This window comes from Euprymna scolopes, chromosome 31 (assembly GCF_053919585.1).
Source record: "Euprymna scolopes isolate OS-2025 chromosome 31, ASM5391958v1, whole genome shotgun sequence".
NCBI classification, from domain to species: Eukaryota; Metazoa; Mollusca; class Cephalopoda; order Sepiida; family Sepiolidae; genus Euprymna; species Euprymna scolopes.
In genome coordinates this window covers 39,799,677-39,822,771 of record NC_136512.1, presented here as the reverse complement: position 1 = coordinate 39,822,771, position 23,095 = coordinate 39,799,677, and the positions used below count along the sequence as shown (strand labels likewise).

Genomic DNA, 23,095 nt, shown 5'->3' with positions numbered 1-23,095 from the left:
TGTGCCTCAGGGGCTCTTTTAGGGCTAATAAAAACACTCCATTTTTTGGACTATTTTACCATATTTGTCCAAAATTTTCTGTGCAGTTTTGCATGGTGCTGAACTCAAATTTAAATGTGTTAAGGCCTTGGGGACTTTTTGCATGGTGCAGAACTCAAATATTATAAAGCCTAAAACTGCACCGTTTGTTCATTTTCACCAGGATTTGACGTCCTTTGGGGATTTTTGGGACGAAATGGGTGGGGAGGGGCAAAATATTTTATGCCTCGTTTACTGTGCTCTCACGGGGGACCATGCATGCTTCACTTGTTATTTGAGATAATTACTCTCAAGTAAAGTGGGCATACATTACAATCAACATATGCAAATTATCAGGCACAATTTTCCAAGAGTGTAAAACCAAAATTCTCCCGGAGAAAAGAATTGGATCTTCTAGTTTGTCAAAATCGTCCCAATTCTTTCTTCCATTCATTTAACGTCTCTTTACCTTTGTCCAGGGATCATACGTTTTTTGATATTTCGTTAGCTTACTCTCCACTTTTCATGATTCAACAGGTCAACTGTCTCCAGAATCTATTCTGTGTGGTCTTGCCTAATCACTTGCTTCCAAGTTTTGATTGTCCGGCCACCCTTTAATTGCTATTGCTCCCAGGTCCACTCTGACCCGGAGTGGTAGCACCTGTTAGGGCCCCAACTATGGGTTAAATAGAATACGACATAAAAAACAAATATACTATATTAAAAAATCGTTCTTCAAAATCACCAGATTCGGCATTAAATAACCTGAAAAGGGTTGATATGCCGTAAAACAAAACAACCAACCAACCTTCTTGCGATTAAAGTCATCCCTACTTCTGCAGTGGATTATTCAGGAGAATGAGTACCCCATATGACCATGCCAGCATAACCGATTCGTCCTAAGAGAGGTTTGGGTGACTGCGGTGTAATAACAGATCCATGGTCAGACGGATCTGTTATGGGAAATCTGACCAAACACAACACATCAGGTCGAAGGATTTGCTGAAAGCATCATATTTACCCAGCATAACTGTTATCCTTAGGACGAATTATTTATGCTGGTATGGTCATGTGGAGCGTTTTTCTTAATATTTTGGAAATATCCTTTTGTCAGGGTGTCCAGAATTAATTGTTTGGCTGCTTTCATATGGACAAGATGTTGCAGTTATAGTAGACATGCCATTGAATCTGAAATTAAACTGTTTCAATGCTTAGCAAAAGAAAAAGAAAAATTAATTGAGGAAAGGAAGATAAAAGTAAGAAATTGATTTCTGGTGACCGACAAACTACCAGAAGAGTTCAAGTGTCCTTTTATGTAAATAAATATAAAATGTTAAAATAGTGTGTGTGTGTGTGTGTGTGTGTGTGTGTGTATATATATATATATATATATATATATATATATATATATATATATATATATACTAAAATGATGTATGTATATCCACAAAGAGACCAAAAGGTCATTAACAGATTGACCATAAAATTAATAAATTCTACCACATCACAATTCTTCCCATAAATTTTTTTTTCCGTTCGACAGAAAGTCAAAGGTCATTTATAAATATAGGAGACTTTGAAATTTGTTTCTCCCATTTCGCAAATTAATTATAATAAAAACAGATACTGATCACTTGGGTCAGGATGGAACTGGAATTCTAATCCCAACCTATCTCTGTCCCTACGCCTATTCATTTTTGCCCCCCACTTCCCCGGACCAAGTCAATCTGTGTGGATGGATTTGTTTCTGTAAAACAATTCTTATCCTTTTTTTATACAATTCTGATCAATCATTCGGTAATTGAGTTTAAGCAAGAAACTCCATAATAACTCAAGTAATGTATGTATCTCTAGTCATATCAAGTTACTTATGTGTCTGTTTATATATTTCTATATACAGTAATTACTCATAAACTAATTAACTGATCATTGTTAATTTTGCCATACAGCTGCTAAGAGTAAAGGTGGATAATGTAAACTATATTTCATTTTATTTGATTTTATTTAATGCAGGCAAAGAGAACATAAAAACCCAGATTCCTCCGATTTAAAAAAATAACAATATGTATCAGACACCAAGCAATAATTATTCCCTGAATTCCCATTTCTTTAAAGACTTTTGAATGGTTTTAGGGGATATAATAATAAAATAAAATTCACATTTGAAAATTTAAATATTTCAGATTTGCATTGAATTTAACCTTCAGTCATTAGACACCAATTTTTTTTAGATTCCCTGAATTTTAATTTGCTTTTTGACCCCTTAAGATTAAGTTTAAAATTTTAAACATTTTTTAGTCATGCATTGGATTTTGATCTAAATTAGAATAAGGATTCTAGAAATAAAGTTCCTGTTTATTTGTCTCACGTGAGCAAAATTAAACATCAGACGGTTATTAATTTGAGCAATATCTAACTAGCTCTAATAGGACACACGGAATTGGAACAAAAATAAAATGTGCGTTAGTTTTAAAGAACTTTCCCTTCTCTGCCTGAAGACAAAATACAACATTAGAATAGATTTTACACTTTGTTTCTAGAATGTAATAAAATTATATATTGATTTTACCCTTCATAAGAAAACATAAAAATCCTGCAAAACTGCTCTGGAATTAATTTGACACATTCTGGGGTAAGTATTCTTCAACAATTAACAAATACTTGAAGGAAATTAAGTTCCTATAAATGTCAAGTCAGCGGCATATATAGTAAAAAGTCGAAGAGTATTCAATAACAGGAAGTCGGAATATTACATTTTGCGCTTAGGTTGACTGCCTTTTCTTCATTTCTTAAAGAAAGCTATACTTTAATTTCTTAAACTGATTTCTTAAAAGGATAACATTTTATAATAATAATATTTTAAAATAAATATTGACAATTATTTTTTGCCTATAGGTACTAGTGTTTCATGCTTACGCAACCATCGTTGCTATAGAACACGATACAATAGAAGTATTTCAAAATGTCCGTTTCTATAAATGTGACCCCGGCCATCAAGTTTAAGTTGCATGATAACAAAAAAGTGTGGTATGAATGGCAGCAGATGTGTTTGATTTGATTGCTTCTTGGAACTTTTCATAATTAATTTTTCTCGAAAAAACTGTTATCATCATTTTTACAAATAATACTAATACTTCAGGGTGCTGCTGCTGATATTTAGTATGATATCGATTGGTAAAGACATAGATACACATAGCTATTGACATATAATATTTAAATAGAGAATGTTCTACTTGCAAATAACTTATCTTTTATAAACATTCTGAAACAAGCAAAAAATATCGTTATTTCTGCAAATTTTGGTTCAAATTTACCAACAAATTTTGTAATTAGATTCATTTGAAACAAAAAAAAAAACAGTTAAATTGCTAGCTGGTATACAAACATAAGGTTGGTCAGGTATAAAAAGGAACATGTAATAATTCAGCTGTAATGAAAAGACAAACACAAGGGAAAGATTAATACATCAATTGAAAATTTAATATATAAAGTAAAGTCAGTCTCTTTTTCGATGTTTGTCATTAATAGTTTTCATACTACAAAATTAATATTTGACTTTGATATTTCAGTTCTTTAAGAGGATCGTTCCATCATGTTCTTACGAAGAATAAAAAGTAATTCGAATTAATTCCTTGCAGAAAATACTTTGACCAGATTCGAATTACTATTATGTTTACAAAGTTTTGTACGTTACACTCTCGGCGGATTATTAGTTTTAATAGTGACTTGGAATTATTACATCTCTTCAAATGCTAAGAAAAACTGTTCTCATACCTTTAGAGTATATTTTTTCTAATGGAAGTCGCCCCAGACAATAGATGAATCCACTTAATGTAAGGAGCTAAAAAGAAATAACGCTGATTAAGTTGTGTGATAACAAAAAAGGAAGAGGAAGGTTGGATCACTTAAAAACAAGGTAGTCTTTTAATTGACTGTGATAAATTCAGAAGTAAAATAATCAAACAAAACTAAAGTTGAAATATTAATATGACGGACGGACCCAATAATCCACACTGGAAATACCCCTCAAGGGACACGCATTCACATACAACATAACACTTGAGGATACTCTGACATTTCGTAAATGCTGATGTAAAAGCTACTCAAGGCACATTTGTTGTCTTATACTATCACTTGGGAAAGTGCTGACTAAGAAAACACTACATTCTCATGTATTTCCAAGGATACTAATAATATCTTTATTAGCTGTCATTTATCAAACAAACCAAGCCTGAAAGAGAACCTCACCACTAACGTGCAATCCCCTGGATTTCATACAGACTAACTCGAAAGTAAGTCTTTAAAGAGCCTAATAGGGAAGGAGGAGTTTTTTTTTGTTTTTTGTTTTTTTTTTTATTACATTTTCACCCCAAACAAGGCAAATTGCCACTTTGGTGTAGGGGGCTACTATCAGGGGCAGCAACTACTGGGGTACTATGTAGGGATTTGGGCAGCAAGGTGTCGGTTCACGTTACACTTGAACCTCTGCACGTCAGTACTGTTGGGGAAGCAGGGACCTGGAATGGAATTCCAGAGTCTTGCGGTTCTGGGGAAGAAACTATTGGAGTAAAAAGATCTTTTATATCTAGGGATCTCTACAGTGTGGGGGTGGGATTTAGCAGCCTGTCGGGTTTGTCGAGGGTGCTCACGTCGTGGGGGCACAAGTGATTGCAGTTCGTCAGAGCATTCACCACTAAAATACTTGTAGAAAAGGCAGAGAGATGCAACATTTCGTCGATGGGACAGAGGCTGAAGCTTAGATGCCAGTTCAGGGCCTATCAGGTTTGCGACTCTCTTTTGAACCTTGTCAAGGAGCGAGAGACTAGTAGCAGATGCACCAGCCCAGATGTGGCAGCAATACTCCATACATGGGCGAATGGTGGCCTTATAGAGGTACAGGATACTTTCGGGTGTTAGTAGTTTTCTAGCACGGTAGAGAGAGCCTACCTTTCTTGCAGCGGCCCTGGCAATGCCTTCAATGTAATTGTTCCAACTCATGTTTCCTGTGAACGTGAGGCCAAGGAGTTTGAAAGATGGACTCTCAGATAAAGAGTCGTTGGCCATAACAAGGCTGGTGGATAAAAAAAGTCTACCCCTAAACATTTTAGGATATATAAACCGTTGGCCATAACAAGGCTGGTGGATAAAAAAAGTCTACCCCTAAACATTTTAGGATATATAAACCTTATTGAGTTTTTTATATTATTATTATTATTTTTATTTTTATTTATTTTTTTTTAAATTTAATTTAATTTAATTTTAGCCGTCCTAGAACCGGTATTCTTATAGTATTGTATAAGAGAAAGAATTGATCATATCAGGAATTATGAATAGTCAAGTTACTGAATATAAATGTCACTTAATGAGGATAGAGAAAATTGACAAGAGCAAAATGTTAGATTGAAAATATGAGGTTGAATGATTCATTAATCGGTGTTTTCAATAAATGATTTGTGTATGTTTGTTTTACGGTAGTGGTGATAGTGGGTGACCGGAAGAAATGGTCGGTGTACGCTTGGCAGTTTTTCCCCTCCGGACCCTTAAGCTTTAAAAGCCAAAGACCAAAGAAAGATCTAGAGAGACTGGATCCAACTGGATTAGACAAGAACGCTGGCTCCAAAACGAGGTAAAATGAAATCACACGGATCTCAAAATGGCCGGAGTCACATTTATAGAAACGGACATTTTGAAATCTTCTTATTGTGTCGTGTTCTATAGATTTCCTTCTGACAATAGAGAAAATGTTGGGACTAAATCAGAATTCAAGACACCATCTTCAATCTGTCAGGATTTGACAGCGCTGGCTTTTCGTGTGTCGAAAGGAGGGGAGGACAGGCGAGACAGAAAAGGGAAGGAAGCTTATCTTGTCGAAGACAAATATAAATACAGATGATGTCTGATGGGGAGAAAATCAATAGGACAACATACGTGATGAAATATTGTGCAAGAGGGAATATTGATCAAACAACCATGATATGTCGCACATGGTTTTTGCAAAATATTTTACAAGTTTAAAAGAGATGCTCAAAGATTTTGAAACTTGTCCCTGCAGAGTGCTACTTTGGTATTTGGCCCATGCAACTCACAGTTTAGAATAATTAAGCATAAGGTGTCTAGTTTTAATGTAGCTCACTGAAGAAGTTTGAATCTTTCATGTTAGTATTATAGTGTAGTGTTTTTGCGGTATTGACCAAAGTGTTACTATATTCAGAACGAAGGGAGTCAATAGCTCCTTTCAGGCTGCAAAACATTGGAAAAAAACAACAGTTATACAATTTATAAAAATGTATTGCAAACAATCGTCATCATCATCATCATCATCATCATCATCATCATCATCATCACCAGCAGCAGCAGCCTTATCCTTGGTTTATAATCCATTTTACATACTGGCATGTGCTAGATGGCTTTTACAAATTTACTTCCAAACTAAGCTTTTTCTGGCCAGATCTTTATTTATCTCTTTATTACAAGTCTCTCCTTATGGCTTCTTCCTATATGTTTCTGTGAAATGACTCTGTTTTGGTGCATCCATCACTAATCTCTCCTTATTAGACCAAGTCCATAAATGAGTTTCTAACCTAATAGATCCCTGTTCTCTCACCCAATCTCTTACACCTGTCTCATCAATGCAATGTTGAACTCCTGTGACTGTTTTATAAGAACATTTATGTAAGCTGCTATGAGAAAATCAACATAAATGCACCCATGCGAACTCTGACCCAACAAGCAACAAAATCCCACTTTTTCACTGTTGAGGTACCTAGATGCCGACAAGCTTTCTACTCTAATAGTTTCTTCCTGGAACTGTTACTTTGAAATTCTTTCACACTTCCCCGCTTCCCTGTACTAACATGCAGAAATTTAAATGTAATACAAACAGACATCTCACTGCTCGACTCCCTACGTAGTGCCTCAGTAGGCATGGTTCCATGTAATAGTCATTTGCGTCCAAGTGGCAATGTGTCTTTTTTATTTTTAGGTGAATAAGAGTAAAAAGAAAGAAAATCTCATTTAATTTTTTAATGTGACCATACCATCAAAATCTCTCGTTCTACGCACATCTCCCTTTAGTTTCCAAATTTAATTTTCCTCTGAAATCATCATATATAAGCCTTTCTTTAAGACTTACATTACACATCCACCATATTATTCTCATATCATTCATTATCATGCAACACATGTCCTCAACCCTCACTGACTAGATGTCATTTCGATACATCATCACACTTTGTACGAATACCTGATAAACTCTTCTCTTGATCGACAGTGATAAAGTTCTGTTGGTTAGTAATGGCAATCCTTGAAATTACTCAATCTGCTCATAATTTTTACAATCTCATTAGCATCTGCTCCTCCTTATGCTCCAATGATATCACCAAGGTAACAAAACCTCTGAACAACCTTAATAGCCTCACCATCAAAATACACTTTCTCTGCATCTTAGTTCTCATTCATCGCCAGTGTCTTATACGTCTTGAACACAATTTACCAACACCTTATAAACATGTTTTTCTCCTTCTAAATATAGTCACATCTTAGTTAATAACACAAAAACATTACACTCTAATGCCAACACAAGTAGTTAAATCCCTAGAAGTCATTTACATTAAAACCAGACAACAATTGATCAGTATACTAATAAACGCTATAAAATATAATCTACACTTAATAATGACAATATTCTAAATGGGTATCACTCCAGACAAGGCATGAAGCCACTTGGTGTAACTACTAGCCAACAATAAGTGTGAGATGGGTAGATTCCAACCCAGAAAACAGCAATTCTTCCCTCTTTGTCAGAAACATCATTCATGGAACGTGTCCACTAAAGGACAAAACAACGGTTGCTGAAAGTAAACATATGGTTTACTTCCAGTTATAGGGACCCATGGATATTTCATGGTTGCTTTCTACATTGAAATGAGTTGTTTTTTTTTTAATTTCAATTATGATAAAATATAAGAATTTCAGGTGATTGTTTTATTTTTAATGCTATGGTTAATTCTTTTACTTGCAACAAAAATTTTCCATTAAAAAAATCTTTAAACTGTTCCCAAGAAATATTTTTGGAAATTTTTATTAATATTTGACAAAAATCAGGGTTATCTGCATTTTTACGAAGAGCGCTCACCTACTCTTTTCCCCCTTTTAATAAAATTAAGTTAAACTAAATATAATCCACATTATGAATCCTTACACATAGCGACTGTGTTCAAAAGCTGATAATGATAGGTTAATTAACATTGAAATATGTAGACGTTCACACACATAACTTTAAATAAATAGAGATAATGTTTAGTGATCTACCTTGCGTCTGGCATAAAACCCAGCTGGCAGCAAGAATAGTAATCAATTCAGATTCAAAACCCGTTTAAAGAACCACTTTGTGGAACTTGCAGTGTTTTCTAATGTCTGTAATTCTTGTTTGGCAAACTGTTATTAACTTTAAATGGGAATCGTAGAACAAGAGAAAAACCTTGTTAGCTGGAAAACTTTAACGGTTTTTGGCGTTTCCTTTTCCCATAAACTTCCGCATCTCTCAGCAAAACTTTATTTTCTCATCAAATCTAAATCAGCATTTGTGTCAGACAAAGTTGTTAATCAGCCAAGCTCTCTCTCTCTATCTTCCTTCTCTTTCTTCCTTTCCCTATCGCTCCTTCTTTCTCTTTCTCATCCTCTCTCCATCCATTTATTGTCCCTCTTTTCTGCCTCTCTCTTTCTCTCTCTGAATGTGGTGGTGGTGACGTGCACCACATCTTTATAATCTAATCAGATTTTATCATTATCTATTCGGGTTAATGTCCTTACAGCTTCTTTCTCAAAGTAAAAGATGTTACTCATCTTTAGCGTTATTTTCATTCTAGGTGATCGCCTGAGCTTCAATCTATGACCCCCCTCCCCTGTAAAACATTTACAATAGGAACTTGTCTAGTCGTAACAACTATATTTTCTGTTCTCCTTTTATTTACCTAAAACTAAACAGAACTTCCATGAGCGAAGTTTCTTTCCAAAAACTATCCCTCTGTGGAATACAATACTTTCCAGCTGACTATAGCAAGGTCGTATTCAAGTCGAATGTTAACAATTTTAGTTGAGCCGTCTTCTTAAATAATCTAATTTCTGGCCAGTTTCAACCATTGTTATTAATCCTCAAGTTGTTATTTCATTGTCCTCCTGGCGAACTCATTAACTTTTATCCTCAAATGGGCTACTGATAAGTGATGTAATACATAAAAAAATGTCCGTTTTATATGCTGGCATGTTGGGCAACTTTTAGAAATGGACTTCCAAACTAAGTGCTGCCCAGGTCTCTATCCATCTTTCTCTCTATTCTTATCATATCCTCATGTTTTCCAAGGCCTTCTCATGTGAACTGACCCTGGTAACTCAACTGCTCTACATCTACTAACCCAAGCACTCTCATCGATTCTCTCATCATTGTATTCTGTTTAAAATCGGTTTTACATGCTGGCATGTGTTGGACGGTTTTTAGAAATTGACCACAACTGTTTTATTTCTCCTAACCTAAGCATGTTAATCTGTTCTATCATCATCATAGTCATCATTATTTTAACATGTGTTTTACATTTTTTTTTTACGGTTTTCACATTTTGTAACTGACTAATGAAGAACACACACACACACACACACATATATAAAGCAAGTGAGTCTCGGTTGATCTAAGAATCAAACCATCCACAGATTTGGAATTAGCATCTTCGATGTCAAGTTTTCGCACTATTTTTTTCTTAAGTTATTGAAAATTAAAATTATATAAAAATATTAGAAACAAATTTTCCGCAATTTTTAGCTTTTCATTTCTAGTATTACCTAATTATAATTATCTGAATGTTTTCATGTCCAGTAAGAAAAAACAATAAATTAACATATGGAACTAAATCGATGTTAAAAAGGCAAAATATTTGCATTTGTTCTGGTAAACGTGTGGATAAAGCATTCGTCTTTAGTCCAATTTTATACTAATCTACCAGGGTTCGAATCTCACACCAGCTAATTTTTTTTTTATCTGCTATAGTGTTCCACTTCTTTCCTAGCCGATATTAATCATCATTATGAATCTGAATGATATTTTACATTAAGATTTAAACAAAAACCTTTTAGGATGAAAAATCTCACTCACACCACAACCTTTTGAAATGTCAATGACTTTTTCGTTCTGAAATAGAAAAAGGATATGTTTTTCACAAGTATATTTTCAAATATTGTACTGGTATTTTATTTTCTTCAATTTAATTATCCCAAGGAAGTTTTGAAATAAAGATGAAACGTTGATTAACATATAACTTAGTTTGTTCCTTTTTCATCTCCCATCTTGATGAAATATTCTTTCCTTTATTGTCATCATATATATCTATACTCCTATAAAATTGTTTTTTTAAAATTTTTTTTTATTGATATTCATATTAAAACCCCTTTTTTCATTTATTTTAAAAGAAACTACAACTTTATTGTATATGGGTTGTGGAATTGCATTCATCTGTAAAAGATCTAACTAATTTGCATATTCTTTTAAACATTCATTTTAATTAGTTTCTTCGGTTTTCTTATGGGATGATCATCTTTAGTTAACTATTACATTCATGCAGATATTGAGCAGGATTTATACTTGTGTAATATTTGCATAAAAAGGTTATAGTAAACACAAACCTCTTTCTATATATATATATATTTATGTATGCGTATGTATATTTGTTTAAACAATTTTGCCTACCAAACTCCTCTGTCAGTTTTTGGTCTACAGTCAATTTTGGAACTACAGACATATATAGGGTATTTGAACTGATGCGAAACTTTATATTTGGGTTTTAGCCGGGGAAAATCGGCGCAAAAGTAAAAATAAAAAAAATGGAATTTGCAAGGTGAAGGTCGAACGATGGCATTATGAATATGCATGCATAACGTAAAAGGTATTGGTTCATGTTTTAATTTTTAGCTTTGTAGCAAACATGTCTTCTTACCTCAGGCATTAATGTCAAAGTAAACCGTAAACTAAACGTTTTTGTTTCGATTCTTGGTGGTGGCGAACAAGTAATTTTTTTTTTAAATTTTGAAATCATTACTATATATTGGTTCAAATATAATATAATAATATATACGAATCTGCATTAATAAAAATATCATATTTCAGCATATTTTACGGGCAGCTTGCTAGCATATATATATATATATATATATATATATATATATACTAGCAAAAGTACCCGTCCTTCACTGGGTTCAAAAACAGCCTACAGAAAATGGACTCTGATTTATGAAAGTATGATAGGTTATGAAAAGGAAGGGTTGTAAAGAGATAGCTTCATATTTGGGGGTATCAAAACCAAAGCAAAATATGATGAAAGTAAAAATAAAATAGATAAACCCCATAATTTATTATACCATAGCTGTTCACACTGAAACACTTATCACAGTATTCTGTGGATCTTTATAAAAATCTTGTTAAACTTTGTGACATATTTACATTCTATGGAGATCAGGTGCGAACGAACACCCCATAATTTTATTATACCATATTTCTTCGAACTGAAACATAATCATCAAAGTATACTTATGCAGATAGATATGAAAAGTCTTTATTAAAGTTTGTGCCTATTTCCATTATGTGGGGGCCAGGCGCGAACACAGACCCCCACATTTTTATTATACCATCCCTATTTAAGATCAAACATACTTATCAAAGTAATTTATGTACATCTATATTAAAAACACTTGTAAACGTTTTTTTTTAATTTTTATTTTTTTTATTTCCATACTTTGTGGATCAGGCGCGAACGCAGACCCCACAATTTTAATGAACCACCGTTCTGCCAGATCAAACCTACCCATTCCTGTGTCTCGATACATCTTCTATCATTATATGTAATCAGTTTTTTAAAATAGTCAACCATATAGGAGCCTATTCGTGACCAGACCCCCCCCACACACACAGACATTCAGCTTTATATATATATATATATGTATATATATATATATATGTATATATATGTATGTATATATGTATATATATATATATGTATATATATGTATGTATATATATATATATATATATATATATATATATATATATATATAATTTAATATTATGTAAGGTTGAAAGACCAGACGAATGCAAAATTGATTTTAATAAACATTTCTATTTATTAAAATAAAATTGAAATTGAAATTTTTTTTTATTAAAATTTCCGAATAATAAAATATTCCTTTTCACGAAATACAGTTTTTTTTTCTTTCTTTTCTTACGTGTCATGGTGAACATAATACCCGGCACATCCTAAGAGGGTGGAAATTGAGGCTGAATAATATTAAAATGTCCAATCACGGTGGTCGAACGCATAGGTTTATAATGGGAAATCCAGTGTTTGAAAAGCAGCCCATATTTAGATTTTAAGATTTAACAGTTGAAAGGCTAGTCGAGTGCAAAACATATGTACATAAACATTTTTATTCATTAAAATAAAATTGAAATTGAATTTTGTTTTAATTCAAATTTTTGAATAACGAAATAGTCTTCTTCAGGAAATACAGTTTTTTTTCTTACATGTCATGGTGAAGGTAACACCCGGCACGTCCTAAGTGGTTAGAAATTGAGGCTGAATGATGTTAATATATATATATATATATATATATATATATATATATATATATATATATATATATATATATATATATATATATATATAATTTAAAGGAGATTAGAGATTAGAACAATAGTCTTAAGAGCAAAGTGTATTTTAATGTAATAGTAAAATTACTAGTTTAATTAAAATACAGGGAAAGAAAAAGTGCTCGTTGTAATTTAGATATATAATAAGCTCAATAGGTAAATATCCTAGAGCTAATTTAATATTTAGTAATGTGATTGATAATTTAAAAAATGAAACGGATTTTTAATTTAATTATAATTTGATTTTTAAATTATCAATCACATTACTAAATATATATATATATATATATATACACATATATATATATATACACACACACACACACACATATATATATATATATATATCCTGGCTTGAGGTAGTTGCTTGTCTAGTCGCACTGATAAGCTGTGAGACAGCGAAACAGTACTGTATGTGGATGAATATATATATATTCTAATTGTTGGTTACATTTTACCGCTAGTAATTTCATAAGATAGAGGCACACACACACACACACACACACACACAAACACACACACACACACAAACACACACACACACACACACACACACACACACACACACACATATATATATATATATAGTACCTATTATTGTTATTTCTCCTTTCACCCAACCTCCAATATGTTTCTACCTCCTCCTTCTCTCTATTCCTTTTTTTCTCTCTTTATCTCTCTGTCCGAAATGAGGGGCTGACATTTCACAGACACAATAGTAAGATATTCTGCCTTGTTAGACAATCGATACTATCCTTCACAATTGGTTGAACAACGCCGCTTGGTCAGCATTTGTCTTTAAAGGTCAAATGTTGACATCTTGACTCAACATCTCACACCTACCTCCTTTCTCTACCATAACCTACCGCCGGGCCTTTTGTAAACCTACCTCCTTCCCTTGCAGGGGAGTTATTAGATCAGCAAGATCCGAACTTTATTGCCCATCGTCTCTTATTTTCAGTCTTGAAGTCGTTTGGAAGCACTTTGCAATGAAAGGTCTGGCATTTGTTTGAATTGACCAAAATCTCCCTCAACTAAAATAACGGAACTTTATGCAGACAATTGTTCCATTTTGGGAATCGACATTTTTGGGATGAACACTTAATTGAGAAAAGCTTTTTTGCTTTATTTCCAGAAAACCGAATTTATCTTCGAGCGTTTGCGCATTATTTTTTATGTTTGGATTATTTATTTTGGTGTGTGTATATATATATATATATATATATATATATATATATATATATATATATATATTGACAGCGTCCGTGCTTATCACAGGTGACAGAATAAGATTTAATCAACACAAGTGAAGAACGTTTGTTGAAAATTGGTTTATTTTATTTTTCCCATTTCGTGCCAAACGAGACAGCAAAGACAAGATGGCCTTTGATATTATTCTGTCTAACATTTCAAGTCTTGTCGGCCATCTTGCTTTTAAAATAGGAATAGTCAGAATATTTGTTTTGTACCAGCATCAAGAAATCATCTCCCCCACCCCCGTAATCATCATCATCATCAGCAGCAGCAGCAGCAGCAGCATCATCCATTTAACATCTTTTTTACAAGTTGGTATGCATTTGATGAGTTATTGTAATTGACTTACAAACTAACCTATCTCCGCCCAGGCGATTATTTATCCCTCTTTCTCTCAAATCCATCCGTCTTCCTTTCATGTTTATGAATTAAAAAATAGAAAAAACAATCCTCTTACAGAAAATGAACAAAAATAATTTCAGAAAAAAAATGTGAGATGATTGGGGGTGGTTCATCATCATAATCATCATCATCATAATTGATTTTATGGTCATTTTACATGTTGACATGCATTAAACAGCTTTTAAAAATTGACTTCCAAACTTGTTTATCTTTGGCTAGCTCCTTATTTTTTACTCTTTGTCTCAGGTCTGTACTTATCACTTCCTCTCGAGTTTTCTCTGGCTTTCCCCATTAATTTTAACATTGTTACCTCAACTGTTTTGCATCTACAACACTAACAGCTGTCATCGATTCTTTCAACCTAACCATACCACAAACGCCTCCTGTTCTGTGCACAGTTACATTTGTTATTGTTATACTATGTTATTTGCACTAAAATTTATTTCAAACATAAAATTTATTTCAAGTCATTTTGTTTTCTCTCTATTCACAAACACAGACTTACACACGAGGTAAGTTTTTAATGTGATGAAAATCCAGCTCTCCAAAAAGTGTCACTCTGAATTGGGAAAAATTTTTTTCATCGCCTCAGTCTAGAAGGATTGGTTTTTTTTTTCGACCAAGGACAGAAAAGATGAATGCATAGTATCTGGAGAGACTTTGCTCACTAAACAAAAGTCTAAATCAATCAATTCATTGTATTTATTGCAATTAACCTTTTCTCCTTCATTCTACTATCATATTGCTTGTTCTTTCCATTCAATAAGATGGCAGGTATCACTAATGACAACAAATGTAGATTCTGCTACACGAAATTGGAACGTGTGAGTCATCTAGTATCAAATTGCAATGTTCTTTTAGGGGATGGCTACTACACAACGAGACATGATGGAGTATGTAAGTACATCCACTGGACCATCTGTAAAACATTAAACATCCAATATAGCAGAAGATCCTGGGTACAAAAACCTGAAAGAACAGTTGAAAATGACTTATATACAATACATAAGGATCATGTAATCCCTACAGCCACCTACCTTGAAAATGCTGCTGTGAAACCTGACATAGTTATATGGAATAAGTCAGAGAGAGTTGCAACCTTCGTTGAAGTAAGTGTTCCTGATGATGGAGGTCTGAACAGAGCTGAAAGGGAGAAACAGGCCAAATATCAAGGTCTCATGTAGGATATGAAAAGAAATTGGAATCTTAGGGAGATATCAATCATATCAGTTATTATAGGTGGCACAGGGCTTATGAAGAAGAACCTGAAGTCCTACCTGGTGAACAAAGTGCAAAAGCGATCTAGACAATTGCACTTAAGGGAACAAGGAGGATACTAGAAAAGATGTATCGGTTGGTTTCAATAAAGAGCAGGGCAATATTGGCAGCTGGTTTGGCTGCCCCATACCCAACGTTACAATCTTTAAACGAAGAAAATTAGAAAATTAAAAAATAAATAACAACTTTGTATGGTGTTATCCTTTTCAAAGATACAGCATTAAGATATTAAAATAAAAGGGTTGTCTGGCACGAATGCAAACCCAACCACATTATTCTAAATAATTCTAATACAAAATTAATACAAAACCATTAAATTACTCGAGAAAAATTCTGTCTAATCTTGGTACAAAACTAATTTTTTTTTATGTTATCTCTACAAAGAGGGAGTGAGACTAAAAAATGGTTAGGAGATACTCAAAGAAGTGAGATAAAACATGATAATAATATGAACCCGTTTGCATCATTTACATTCTCAGAACTACTGCTCTCATTTTGAGTGTTATTTTCAGAACTTTTTGTCGAACCCTAATCCTAACCCGACTTTCTTCAAGCATACCTTGTCGATCATTGAAATCTTTCTGTCAAACTCACGAATATGAACGGAATTTTGAACGGAACCCTTTAGTTACTTCATCGGGGTAGCATGCTTATGTTCCATCAGCCATGATTGGGTAGAAGTCCTAAGAAATTCGCAATTATATTTGGAGTGTCATCAGATTCTTGAGTTGTATAAAGTATACCTGAAGAAGGTCGGAGGTTACATCGACCGAAACTCTGTTAAAATAACACTAAACAGGAGATCAGTGATCCGAAGAATACAAATAATATGAACTATTAATTCAGCTCTCAAAAATTCAGAAACATTATAATAATATGAAGCCAGTTTCATTACTTAAAATTAGAAAATGGTAATTTGTTAAAGTTGGTTAGTGGTGTCATATGGTCACTGGTTAAATGCAGCTATCCAAAAAAAAAAAATGTGATACTTTATATGAATTTGGTTTTGCTGTGTGTGAAAACTTTTTGAAAATCACACCATAGTTTCACATAAATGCAATCTAAACAGCGTAGAATCTCCGAATTTGTGTTTATTTTAAGGAAAACATTCGCTTCTTCCTCATAGCATAACAACAAAAGACTTCGTTATTTATTTGAAATGGAAAGTTTTATTCAAACACAAAATTACCTTTTCCCACCGATAAACTGTTCTTTTTGGAATCGGCAGAAAATTGAATGCAATAAATAACATCAATAGACGTTTTAGTTTGCTTTTAAATGCATGACCTGTAACCAATGATGGGAATAGGTTTTGGAATAATGAGAAAACCTAATGTGTATGCACCTTGGTATAGCTAAGTATATAGTCCCCTCCCCCCACCAACACCACTTCAATTTGATGAGAAGTATTTGTAAAATAATAATTTTAAGGTTCATCTGTTTTTTTTTTCTCTCTCTCTCTCTCTCTCTCTCTCTCTCTCTCTCTCTCTCTCACACACATATATATATATTTATATATATATATATAAACTGTGTCAATTGTTTTATTGCAGATTAGTAAAATATCAATATTTCACTAAATATAGGCCACAAAAAATTTAAATTGTATCATCAAAGGATTTTAAGGTTTGTTATTTCCCACAATTTTAGTCAAAATCATGCGATATTCATGAAGTTATGATATTTTTTTTATTGTCGAAAAGTTTATACTGTCCATTGCTTTATTGTCGGTCTCTTACAATGCCCCCCCCCCAAAAAAATAATAAACGGGCGATTGAAAGCTATTGAATGCAAAGAATTGTTGCTGGACTCTCAGGAGGATTGTCCAAGTTTCATGCATGACAATGCACTATCCCATCCTGCTAGAGCGACTGCAGCCTTCCTTGAATCTATGGGCTTCGTTTGAGAAATCCTCATGACCTGGCTACCGTGTTCTCCAGACCTAAACCTCATTGAACATCTTTGGTCAAATTGAAAAGAGAGGAGGAGAGTAATTTACTTCAAAGGATGCCCTGTGGAGAAAAATAGTTGATGTCGTTAGAGCCATAGCTCTTTTTCAGATCAAACAATTGACTTTCTCAGTGGACAAAAAGTTGTCTAAAGTTATTTTAAAAAATGGTGAATATGTTGATAAATAATTAATCTATTTCAGGCTTAGCACCTAGAAGGCGCTTTTGTTTATTATATTTTGACAGAAAAATATAATACAAAATAAAGTTTTCATTTTTAGACATTGAATTTTTGCCTTAAACCAACATTTTAAGAGGCCTGCAATAAAGCGATGAACAGTGGAAATTCTTTGATTGAGAATAAAATGTCATAACTTCGTGAATATCGCATGAATTTAAATAAAATTTGGAGAAATAACTAACCTTAAAGCAGTGCTTTGATGATACAATTTTATTTTTTTAGTGAAATATTGATATTTTACTAATCTGAAATAAAGCGATTGACACAGTTATATATATATATATATATATATATATATATATATATATATATATATATATATATATATATATATATATATATAACAGCTAATGTAAAATAACTTTCGTCTCTGATCTAGTACCACTCTATGGGACTGGAAAACAACCTTGTAGTGAGCATTTTCTTTTAAATATTGGTTTTAAGTTCATTTTTTCAATATAAAACTGAATTGATATAAATATGCATGTATATGTATATACATTATATAAACAGTAAGAATGGCCGATTCAAATCGAATTTTGCTTCAGCAAGCTACATGTTTCCACAGTATATATATATATATATATATATATATATATATATATATATATATATATATATATATATATATATATATATAATTTTTATGCATACAAAAATTATTTAGACGTAATTAAAGATTCATACCATGTCTCTATCTTTTATTAAGGACTATCTTATAAACACTGGGATTTCATTGGATTTACATACATACAAATGTCTATATAATAAATAATATATATAATATAGAATATTATGATTTATAATGTTGCTAGCCTGGGTGCTCGGTATTATTCAGGTGTTTGGAGGTGTGTGTTAAGCAAAAACAAAAAAGTGGTAGCAGGCAGGCTCGAACACATAAGACGAAGGCGGAAGAGGAAATGAAAACAAATCTAATGCCTTATCGCTACTCCATGACGTGATCGGAAGTTCGGAAATTTGAAATTGAGTAAAGTCATTCCAACCGATACGATGACTTGCAAAAATGGCGACGCAAAAAAAAAAAAAGCGAATCTCTTTGTAGAAAACTGCCTAGTTGAGGATGAAGGAATTTTTTAGTCATTTTTTCGATATTTGTCGTCCAAAGGGTCGAGCTCCAAAACAATACCGATCTCGTGAAAATTCGTCGCCTCTGTCGAAAGTTTTAAGCAGACATATACATACATACATACATACATACATACATTTAAACAGACAGGTGAGATTTATATTATAGATGATAAATATTTTGAATTACAATACGCATGCGTTTCATCCTTTTCCAGAATCATTAATGTGTTCTGCAGCTCATTTTATTAAAACACCAGACCCAAGTCACCGTTTAATTTTCAAGTTTGAACGTCTTTATTTTAGCGTCAGAAGTCAAATTAAAGTTTATTTATATCTATACAAGCGGACATTTTTAGTAGGCTGTTGCAACAGTGTTCAACAATACAATTAGATGGAACGCTTTAAGCATTAATCTGGTAACCTATTTATACTTCTTATAGAGCCATTTTGTATTAAATGGACTATAAACAATATTATGATAAATATTATAATTATTATCCACATACACATGTGTTTCATGGACCGCCTATTACTAAGGTTAGTAAGAGTTATCTGCCTTACACGTTTGGATGGAATCTAACCAAGGCCATTTCCCTTTGCACATAATTAAAACGTGATCATACATCTGGTGACGTATAACTTTCCACCATCTTTGCTATTGTTGGCACACGTATTGAATAAATCTCCTGCCTCAATTCATCCCTATCAGGTTTTTTTTTAATTTCTTTCACTATGGCATATTATACAAAGAAACATTATCACCTGGTATGAAGAAAATATTTTCCCGGATTCAAATGGTAAGAAAAGAAAAAGCAAAAAAAAAAAAATAATAAATAAATAATAATTGTTATCAATCCTGAACTCCATTTTGGGTTTCCGTGAATATATCTGTTAACAGAATATGCTGAATGAACAATAGTGATATAAGGCGTTGTATAAAAATAGGAAGTTTATTAGAATGTGATAAGGTCAGAATAATGAACGTAACGGGGTACAAACAAGATAATGTCGGGGGGGGGGAGGGATCAAATTAGTTTGAAATAAATATATTGGGGAGGGATGATAGAGATGCAAACTATCAAAAATGTTTGGAGGAAAAGATGATTTTGGGGAGCAAGAAATGTTCATAAGCATAGCATATGTATGGGAGATCAAAATGTCTGGAAATGTTTTTAAGGATTTTAAACAACTAAAGGTGAGTTTTATCGAAGATTTGTCGGTGGATGATTCGGTAATTGAGCAAGGAGAGAAAAAATTTGAGTTGCATCAACAACCTAATTATCGGCAAATTCATCTGTCATGAGAATGACACTCTCTTCATACACACATGATAATAAATGACGAAAAACTATATTCCAAAATTCATGATGTTGACCATCTTTTTATTTATTCCTTTAATTCAGTTGACATTCACAATTCTTGACAGTATCTGTTTCGTAGCGCAAGATCAATCACTTAATTATTATATAAATCAATGAATTTATTATGCCCTTAACTCATCAGAAGAAATAGCAACAATCAATCCGTCAAAAGGAAATGAAGTATGATTTGGCATGATTAAAATCCGAAAATTGAAGAGAAGCTGCAAATACCTTTAATATGCTTCCATTATGCCATTTTGTATCCATATATATTTATTTATTTATATATATATATATATATTTTTTTTTTTAAGCCAAAAACAATGCATTGTTTTTGGCTTAAAAAAAAATATATATATTCCTTTACCAACAATGCTTCAAGAAAACTACTACCTACACTTATATATATATATATATATATATATATATATATATATATATATATGTCTGAAATATATATGGCAGTTAAGCTAAACAGAATATTCTGCGTTTTCATTTTGTGACTTATGTCCGATGAATTCTCACGAGAATGAAACGCGGAATATTCTGTGTAGCTTAATTACCATATATATTTTCATAACTTATTACCTAGCTCTACCTATGTATTGAACACTATATATATATATATATATATATATATATATATTTATATATATATATATTTATATATATATATATATATATATGACTACTTCATTTAATCACAAATTAATATACGAAAATATAATTTTATGTTTAAATTTTCAGTGTTTACTTCAACAGTGCTCAATACATAGGTAGTACTAGGTAGTAAGTTATGAAAATATATATGGCAAATAAGCTACACAGAATAGTCCGCATTTTATTCTCATGAGAATTTGTAAGCCTGACGAATTCACACGAGAATGAAACGCAGAATATTCTGTGTAACTTAATTGCCATATATATTTTCATAACCTACTATATATATATATATATAATGATCAGCTTATAATAATATGGAATATGATTATATGTTGTCACCATTCGATTTGATTTAGCAGCAATATTTGATTTTCTTAAAAATGTGATTCCTCTTAATCGAACATTTAATAAAACTTTAAATTTAAGTTTGTTGAATAAAAGACTTAATTTCCTTTTGCATAAATGGTATTTTTTTATATCTAATTTATTAGTTTTCAACTCACCGTAAATTTAAATGCAAATAAATTAACATTTATTTTTATTTTGTACATGTTTATTTTATTCAATGTAAATTGTTTTAAACGGGAAATAAGCAGAGAAACCGCAGTCCTCTAATCTAATTTTTACAGGTGCGTGTTCAATTCTGATATTTGAGGTTTTGCAGCTCTGTTTATAGATGGAGGAGGGAGGTAAAGAGAAGCTGAATTTGGCTTGAAACAATCCTTTTTTTATTAGAGAAAGTCAGAAAATCTCAACAGGCTCGTTTTTCATGAAATGACGTTGATTATCAGTTATTTAATCCAATTATCTGTAATTATTTATTTGAGGACTGGAAGAAATACATGGTTCTCCTGCACATTTTCTTATTTTTTGTCTTCGTTGCACCCATATTTTGTCGGAAGATATTGATGCCCTGGCCTGAGTCAGAAAGATTTGAACTGCTTTTTATATGGGTGCATTTATTAATGCACCACTTATTAAGGCCAAGAACCACTTAAAGATACAAATTAATGAGACAGAAAAGATTATAGTATGAAAGATGAAGAACACCATGGGAGTATAAACGTTCATCAATTGTAAGAACTGCATTTGATTACTTTAGGGGCGGTTCATGACAACGATCCTTTCACATTTGATTTGAAGATTTGAAGTTGTAATCGGCTGAAAAGTAGTCCTGTGGTAATGTGGTCAATAGGTGTGAAACTTTTGTAAAGAAACTTTATGTGTGAAAATTCCGTATGGGGCAGTTGTTACGAGAAAGAGAAATTTTTTTCGTTGTGGGAGCAAAACAAAGTCTTGTTGTTGATTTCTTACAAAAAGAAATCAGAGATTGGAGTTCAGCCGAACATCTTTTTTTTTTTTTTTTTTTACACAGTGATCACCACTTATCAAGGCCCGGAAGCCACTCAGGGATAAGGGTTATTGCAAGTACATTAATTTAGTGAGGAGATTTGATGAAGTGTTTACTTAAGGGGGCGGTTCATTAGGAATTTGTTAACATTGGACTTGAAGACATCCAAGTTGTAGTCCGGAGGGAAGCAGGCAGACGGAACAGAGTTCCACAGACGTGAAGTTCTAGGAAAGAAGCTTTGTTCATGGAATCCGCGTTTTGATTTAGGCACAGATAAAGAGTGGGGGAAATTTTTCACAGTGGATTCAGCTAGACGGGTGTTTTTCGTGAAAGATTGGCGAGGGGGGACCAGAGACTGGAGTTCAGACGAGCATCTGCCATGGAAATAACGATAAAACAAGGACAGGCTCGCAACGTCTCTTCTGTGGGAGAGAGGTTGCAGGGTAGAGAAAAGGGCATCCCCCATTAAGCCACGAAGTCTATTTTGTACTCTGTCAAGGCAGGATAGGCTGTTTTTAGCAGCTCCTGCCCAGATATGGCAACAGTATTCCATCCTTGGACGTACTTGGCTTTTATATAGATAGAGAATTGCATCAGTAGTGAGATATCTTCTGGAGCGGTAGAAGGATCCCACCATCTTTCCAGAAACCTTGGCAACAGACTTGATGTACATGTTCCATTTCAGATCAGGAGTAAAGGTCAAACCCAGAAGCCCGTCAAAACACGGAGCCTCACCCAGATGAGAGCCATCCATCACAATTGATGCCAGCTGGGGATCAGAGCGTTGATGATGTAAGGATA

At 32.9% G+C, this 23,095-nt stretch overlaps 1 protein-coding gene across 12 annotated transcripts in view; it reads left to right on the top strand.

Moving 5' to 3' along the window:
- LOC145255699 (agrin-like) overlaps positions 1–23,095 on the top strand; it is a 2,182,525-nt gene that overhangs the window by 865,794 nt on the left and 1,293,636 nt on the right. The gene's annotated exons all lie outside the window — the stretch shown is intronic.